Below are 8,736 nucleotides of genomic sequence, written 5' to 3'. Positions count from 1 at the left end.
AAAACATGGTTTTCGATGTATTTTTTCCCGTAGAATTCGATTCTGAAGTCAAAAAAATAAAATTTTTCTTTATTTTTTTTATTTAAAAAAAACCATGAAAAACCCGTAGAAAATGAGGTTTTTCGAGCAAAACCCCATAAAAAAGTAGCTGGACCCTATTTTTTTATTGCAAATTCGGATTCAGCGTCAAAAAATACATAAGAATATATAGGTCTGGTCAATTGCACAGACACTTTTGTTTTTTTTGTGGGCCTGTGTTATCTTTCTACTTTTTACTCAGTAACAAAATAAATAATAGCATTTTACTTTTTCAAAAAATTATTTTTGCTCTTTTCGTAAAGTTTTGTTTTGATTTATAACAAGAAGTTTATTTCAAAGCTTGAAAGAAAAATTTGTAATCGAATATATTTAGATATCAGCCCCCCCCCAGAAAAATATATTCATGAAAAGAAAGAGATTGTTTAAAATATTTTCCTCTCTGATGTTTATTTATTATTGATTACTAACTAAAAAGGCAAAGAAAAGTAATGCATTTCAGAAAAAACCACACCTTTCTAACACTTATATAAGAGAACATAGTTTTAAACAATGATATATTGTGAAAAAACTATTGTTATTAATTTTAATTAATTATTAACTCACAGAAAAGTGGACAAAATGTTTAAATTTCATTAAAAACCGCAACTATTATTTAGAATTATATAGAAGAAGATATTTATTAAAAATAATAATTTTTTTAAACAATAATTTTCGCTCATCTTATATAATAATTAAGTCACTCCAAATGAAAAATATACAAATAGTTAAAAAAATTTAAAAACCGCAACTTTTTGTCAGTTAATAAAGAGAACCTTATTGAAAATAATAATAAATTCTTTAAAAAATTGATTTGGTAAACTTGAATTAATAAATAATTCACTCTGGTTGAAAAATAGACTGAAACTAAAAAAAATCAGAAAAAACCGCAATTATCTATTATTAATATAAAAGTAGATACCTGAGAAAAATAATAATTTTTTTAAACAATTATTTTTGCTATATCAAATTAAGTAATAACCCACTTTAAATGAAAGGTAAACACACAGTTAAAAATTTCAGAAAAAACCGAAATTTCTAGCAATCATGAAAGATAATATTATTAAGATTAATAGTCAATTATTTAAACAATTACGTTTATTAACATTAATGAACCTCTCCCTAATTTAAAATTGGACAAAAAGTGAAAAATGTAAAAAAAAGCTGTGAATTTATATCGCTATCCTAAGAGAAAATTGCTACAAATAATAATAAATTGTTTAAACAATTTATGTAAAATATGATTGTCAGCATAAATGGTTATTTCATGTAATAGAAATAATTGGCATTGAAAAAACTGCAAAAAGTCATAATTAGCGCCTAAATTTCATTTGTTAAAAATAATTTTTGTGTTAATTAATTACAATAATTAGGCCTCACGTTTTTTGAAGAAAGTATTTCTTAAATGCCAGATATTTTTTAAAATTTGATTCAAAATAATACGTAAGACAGTATGAAGCAATTTTTTTCAGCATGAAATTTTTCGTATTTGTATATAGTGGTATCTTTAATTATTTACAAAGATACTCTCATAAATAAAAATATCATAAATTATGTTACAAAATCATAAATCATGTCATAAATAATATTATAAATTTTATTTGTAGGGTTTTGGCAGAGCTTGCCCTTCTAATAGTTTAAACTTTGTTCAAACAATCAGATGACAATCTTTTTAAATTGGAGACAGACTACGTCACGTTTATGATCTCTTACTATGACCTTCTTATTGCTTCAATAGAGTTAAGAATGTTACACCATCGCATTATTTTATTCAACTTTTCTATATTTCGCGTTTTTCATACTTATAAATTTTTTAAAATTATTATGTTCATTTCCAAGTAAATTTATTTATTTTCATCAATCAATTCGTTGCTAATTCAGTTACTTTAATAATAATCAGTTATTTTCTACTAATATTTGGTGGCTCACTTTTGACTGATGGAATCCTTAAAGTTTTACTAGTAATTTCTGAAATATTACAAATTTTGATTTAAGGCCATGTGAAGGGTAAGTCACGTGACCAGATCTACCTTATTTTCCTACCTTATTTTGGCTATCTTATTTTCACACGAAGCGGCACATCGAGTTGAAAATTTGGAATCTTCAACTAGAAGAACTAAGCAAGGTGAACCTGGTCTTACATTTGGTTAATTATGAAAAAAGAGAAAAAAACTGATTTACGAACAAAACAACTGTTTTCATAATTATTAAGAATTAGGATCAGAAACACTTCTCTTAGTGCTTTTTATTTATTGTCCTAGACTTTCAACTCGATCTCGCGCGTCGAGTGAAAATAAGTTAAGAAATAAAAAAAATGTCGGTAAGGTGGGAAACTGGTCACCTGACCCACTCATCACATGGCCTTAAGGAGGACATAAAGAATCTTTCTCGTAAGAAAAAACGTATTAAATTCAAATAAACTTCCTTAGGGACTCAATTTACAATTATTCAAGCTGGTTCTTATTCGAGAAAAATCATTGCTGCAAAGTTTGCAAAATAATTGCAATTTTATGTGGAGAATATACAGCCGGAAAAAATTTTGAAAATCGAAAAGATTCGAAAAGATTCTGAGAATCGGAACAGAGTAGGTCACGTTGACAATTTGAAAGCAAGTCCCGCTTTGCAGAAAAATAACGTAAAATTTCGACTTCAATTTTTGGTAAAATTTAATTCTATTCTACCGGAATGCATTTCCATTTAATTGGTATTAATTTCTGACAAACCGGGACAGAGTTAAAAAAATTGGAAAATGACGCAAATTAAATCCGCAAATTGTTATTTGGAGAAAAAACGAAAGTGTACCTGAGGATATAAAGATTTTAGATACAGATAATAATTGTTGTTATAGTCACCAATAGAATTAAAGATGACCACCAGGGCGATGACCAGAATGTAAAAGATTTTCATTTTTTCCAGATAAAGGAAAAACTGTTTAAAATAGTGTTGGGAGAATTTTCTCAAGAGTTGAACTGATGAATGTTTTGGTACTTCATTAGGGCATATATATATGTATAAATCCTATACCAGGTCTCTACAGGGAGATGAAATTGGGGGATTTTCTCTCGGGGGAAAAGAGTTTAGTCGTTATCTCATGGGCTGAAGGCACCAAGCTTACCTTATGATATATTTGTATTTCGTAATCAGTTTCGAGAACAAAGGTTTGGAAACGCAAATCGTTATTTTGCAATAATTATAAATGCGGATATAATTCTCTCGCAGATTGGATCAAATAGTTTTTAAATGTTCAAAGAAATGAATAATTTTCAGATTTTGAGACCTACATCATTTCCAGGTTTATCAATCGATTGTAAGGAATTTCATCAGAATTGAATAGAATGTGAAATCTTGCGTAGGATTTTAGATACGGTAGTGGATTCAAAGGAATTGCATGAGATTTCAAAGAATTCAAAAGTATTTCCACGAGTTTGAAAGGATTTTATAGGATTTCATGGAATTTTAGACTATTTTAGTGGATTAATGGAATTTTGAAAAGATTTCGTGGTCCTCGTGGATTTCGTGATCTCCTAGAATTTTATTGACTTTAATAAGAAAGAGTTTTCATGGCGTTTTAAATATTTTAAGGCATTTCGAAGACCTTTTTATGAGATTTCATCACTATCTGGAAGTGTTGCAGAAATAGGTGTCTAAACTGCGCAGAGGATGTCACATCCCGTGACTGACTGTTTGTTTAAAAAATTAGACAATAAAATGATGCAATGCTTATGCGTCGATTACCCACAGCGGGAAGCGTTACGTAAATAATTTGACGGATCCGGACGTATGATGCCACGCATCGATACGCAAGCTTAAGTGGGTAAACAATTATCGCCTAGTAAGTTTAAGAGTAGACGAATATTTAGATAAGTAAAAAACAAAGAAAGTATGATTTTACGCACGCATGTGGACAATGGTCCTTGATTCAGGTACACTATTGAAGAAGACCATCAACTAACAAAATGCATATAAGCTATATGATATAGATACAACGAAGTTCATACACTAAATGTTGAGAATGATTCAAAGTATTTTTGTATAACTGGGTACCTCGTAGCCAAAGGTGCTCCATCAGCAAAACCCATTAGCCAAACGTTTATGAAATAGCTTTATGTAGTTTTAACCTTAATTGAGGATCAATTATTCACTATAAAACTCAATCAAGTATCAACTATCTAGTATAATATGTAGTTTTAATCTTAACCAAGGACTTACCATCCAGTATAAAACTCAACCAATGATCGACTATCCAGTACATTATTCCATCGAAGATCAACTACACAGTATGAAACTCAATCAATGATTAACTATCCAGTATACTGTCCTATGAAGAATTAACTATTCAGAATACTAATTCATCAGCGACCAAGTATCTAGGGTAAAATTCAATCAAGGATAAACTATCCAGTATACTAATCCATTAAGGATCAACTTTCCAGTGTAAAATTCAATCAATCATCAACTGTCACGATCAAGGATCAACTACACAGCATAGAACTCAATCAAGGATCAACTATCCAGTATAATGATCCATCAAGGTTCCATTAACCAGCATAAAACTCTTAAAAGGATTTACTATCCAGTATACTAATCCATCAAGGATCAACTACGCAGTATAAAAATCAATCCAGGATCAATTTTCCAGTATACTATTTCATCAAGGATTTACTACCTTTATACTATTTCACCAAGGACCAACCATTCAGTATAAAACTCAATCAAGGATCAACTATCCAGTATAAAATTCTTATACGGAAAAATTTAGTCGCTTAAAATGTAGGCGATTATTTGAAGAATCTTGGATAGAGAGAAAAGTCTTCAAATGTTTAATTTATGTATTTATGTAATTAATTCGTATGTAAAAGTATTTTATGAACTAAGCGATCTTCTCTAAGAAATACTCTAAAGGTAAACAATATTTGAAACAGTTTCTCTAGAGTTTACATGACAGTCGTGGAATTTGAAAGAGATAGGATTTAAAACATAATTTTGTACATTATAGTATGAAGTTGATCAGATTTTATATTATTTTAAACGGAGTTTTAGATTTCCTGCTATAGATAATTTAAGAGACTAGAAATAAAAGAACTGAGACACCTCAGCTTATAGAACTTAGTCGACAGTCGCAGAAAGCGAGAGGTGATCCGCAGCGCTGTTCACGTAGATAGTTCATTTCTGATTTTCTACATTCAAACTGAACTAGAATTTAATTTTGTACGCAGCAGATTTTTAATTTATATATTTCAAATTTTAGCATCTTCGAAAGGAATAACAAGTTTCACATGTTTGTCTACACACTTTACAAACGCTAACAATCTTACCTGCGCCAAAGCAGCTTCTATACGTATTTTTCTTAAATTCACTCTAGAAAAATCGATTGACAACAATAGAATAAACTTTCTCGATGTCACTGTAATGGTAGAAGACGGACGTGTAATTTCAAATTGGTACCGCAAACCTACATGGTCAGGTCGTTACCATCACTTTCATTCTCATCATCCGATCTCTGTAAAAATAGGCGTAATGTACTCTTTGGTAGACAGGGCCATAAAACTAGCCGATCAAAGGTTCCACGAAGAAAACTCAGCTTTAGTCAAAAAAACTTTAATACAAAATGGATATCCAGAAGAAGTCATAGCCTTTAAGACAAGTCTTCGACTTTGTAATATCTTCGTTGCTAATAATAATACTAACAATCAACACGAGAATGGAAGTGATGACGTGCCGAAAAAAGTGATGGTTTTCCCATACGCTGATACTTTCTCCAAAAAAATCAAACACATTTTTAAAGATTCAGAACAATCAATAGTTTTTAAAACTGGTAACAAACTTCCGAAGTTATACAAATTCAAAAAAGATCCCATAGAAAAAATACATCAAACACTTGTTGTCTACCAATTAACTTGTAACCAATGTGGGTGGGTCTACATAGGTCAAACTCAAAGGGAACTTACAGTTAGAATAAAAGAGCATAAAAGAGATGTGAACAAGTTTTGTACTAAAACAGCCTTAGGAAAACATGCTGTCACTATGTTTCACATTTTTGATTACAACGATCCCATTATTTTGGACATAGAAAAAAATAAAACTAAAAGGGAAATTCTTGGAATGATTCACATAATACGAGTACGTTATAAAAATCAGTTAATTTACGTATATACATGCAAGGCTTGAGCCCTTTATATCATAATTTAATTTTTACCAAGTAAAACTAATAAAAATGGTCTAAAATAACTTAAATGCACTGTTAATTTACATCTAGATTTTTTTTTTTGATTTGAATTGAGGAAATGTCGTGCTTGCGATCACGTGACTGAAATAACCCACTCCCTCCGAAATATTTATTTTCATCTCAGTACATAACCTCATAAAACCGCGAGACCACGCATCATTGCGTCGGTCCTTGCTTTACTTTAACAAAAAACTTGAATTCCTAAAAATGGGTTTCGAAAGAACAACTGAAACAAACAATTTTTTCTTACCAACATCTCTAAAAACAAAATTAACAGATACAAAAATTTCCCAACACCAAATTTGAAACAATTTTTCTATTGCAGTTTCGATTTTATATCCTCTATTATGGAAACCGAAAAAGAACTTAATTATAAAATCAAGATAATACTTCACAACAATCTGTACAATTTTAGCCTCCTTCATAACTATTTTTTTAAATAAAATAAAATATCCTACATAGACCCATCTTCCATTCTAGACATTTATAGTGGTGCGTAAAAGTTTTGGGCCACATTGTTTTTCTGATCTATTCCTTCAAAGGCGAACTCTAGTAAAAATCCATTGATGCGGGAATTATGTTTTGAAAAAAAATTTCATTGTTTTTTTCGATTATATTCCATATTGACGTGTGCAAAAGTATTGGGCCACTATGTTCAGATACCTCTAGAAGCGATGCTATGGTAACAACTTCGATTCCTCGCGTTTGTCAATTGTTTAACCCATCAGATCAAGTCATTCTGAAGTCAAAATGCCGAGACATACGACCCATGAGATTCGGGAAGCTGTGTTAAATCTTTCTGAACAAGGGAAGACTTCTCGTGAAATTGCTGCCTCATTGAAAATTGGTAAGAGTACTGTAAATAGGTTAATTGAGAAATTCAGTACTACCGAGAGTCTGGTGGACCTCCCATGATCTGGTAGAGCACGGCAAATGACAATTCGTGTTGACAAGATCATCAAGCGCAAATCAACAATTGATGTCAAGAAGACAGCATCTGAAATTTCCAATGAACTCCGCGATGAAAACCTTGCCAACGTGAGTAGGAGCACTGTGGCTCGTCGTTTGAACGATATGGGACTGTTCGGACGCGTTGCTGTTAAGAATCCCTTGATCAGCAAGAAGAATCAGAAGGCCAGATTGGATTTTGCGAAGAAATACCAACACTGGACTCCGGAGCAGCGGGCTAAAGTACTTTTTTCTGACGAATCGAAGTTCAATCTATTTGGAAGTGATGGTAAGAAGCATGTTCGACGTCTGAAAAACACCAGATACGATTTTCGGTATCAAATTCCAATAGTCAAACACGGAGGTGGATCAGTCATGTTTTGGGGCGCTATGTTTTCGCAAGGAGTAGGTTCATTGCACAAGATTGAAGGCATTATGGACAAAGTTATGTGTCGAGATATTATGGCAGAAAAAATGTTACGATATTCTAGAAGAAGAATGCCCGAAAATTGGATTTTCCAGCAAGATAACGATCCGAAACGTAAGTCGAAGCTGGTTCAGGAATTTTTGAAAGGACAAAAAGTGAAGCTTCTGGATCATCCAGCTCCATCTCCAGAGCTAAATCCGATTGAAAATTTGCGGGACACACTCGGAAGACATGCTGAAACGAAGAAACATTCGAACAAGGATGACTTATGGCGAACTCTTCAGGAAGAATGGGAAAAAATACCGAAAGACTACGTTAAACGCTTAGTTGATTCAATGCCTCGACGATGTGCTGCTGTAATTGCTGCTAAGGGTATGGCTACAAAGTATTAGTCATTAAGTAAGTGTGGTCCATTATTTTTAAACAGTGTCGTTACAAACAATGTGAATGGAATTGTCAACAAACTTCATTAAAAATATGTGAATGTTGTAGCTTCGTAGTTCAATAAAATACTGAAATTTTGTACATATTCAATTTTTCTCAACTGCTTTTATTCACCAGATATAGTCAAAAATGTGTTTGGCCCAAAACTTTTGCGCACCACTGCATGTAAACAGTTCAATGTTCGAACCTTGTCTCACTTTTTTAAAATTATTTGGAATCTTTTGACTTCGGTCCAAACAGGGTATGTTCGTTGTCATTTCGCTTTTAAACAACTATTCACGATCTAACCTCTTTATCGCTCCTTGTAGAGTCTTGAAGAGGGACTGGTACCAGTTCGAAACGTTGACAAATGAGCTGGACTTAAAATAAATTATATTTTTGACCACTAAGCCGCATAAGTTTTTTACCAGATATACAAAGTTTGACATGGATGTTCCGGAACCGAAGGAGGAAATTTCGAAAAAGAAAGAGGAAAGTGTTAGTAATCACGCTGAATCAGTGGCCGAAGGCGAAGTACTAGGCAGTCTGATAAGTACCTGAAAATTCTAAGAGATAGCATTAGTATTCACTAATGTGAACCATTTTCGTCGAGCTTGATCCTTCAAATGACGCCTGT

Source organism: Belonocnema kinseyi, chromosome 10, assembly GCF_010883055.1.
Source record: "Belonocnema kinseyi isolate 2016_QV_RU_SX_M_011 chromosome 10, B_treatae_v1, whole genome shotgun sequence".
Lineage (NCBI taxonomy): Eukaryota > Metazoa > Arthropoda > Insecta > Hymenoptera > Cynipidae > Belonocnema > Belonocnema kinseyi.
This window is presented reverse-complemented; position numbering follows the sequence as displayed.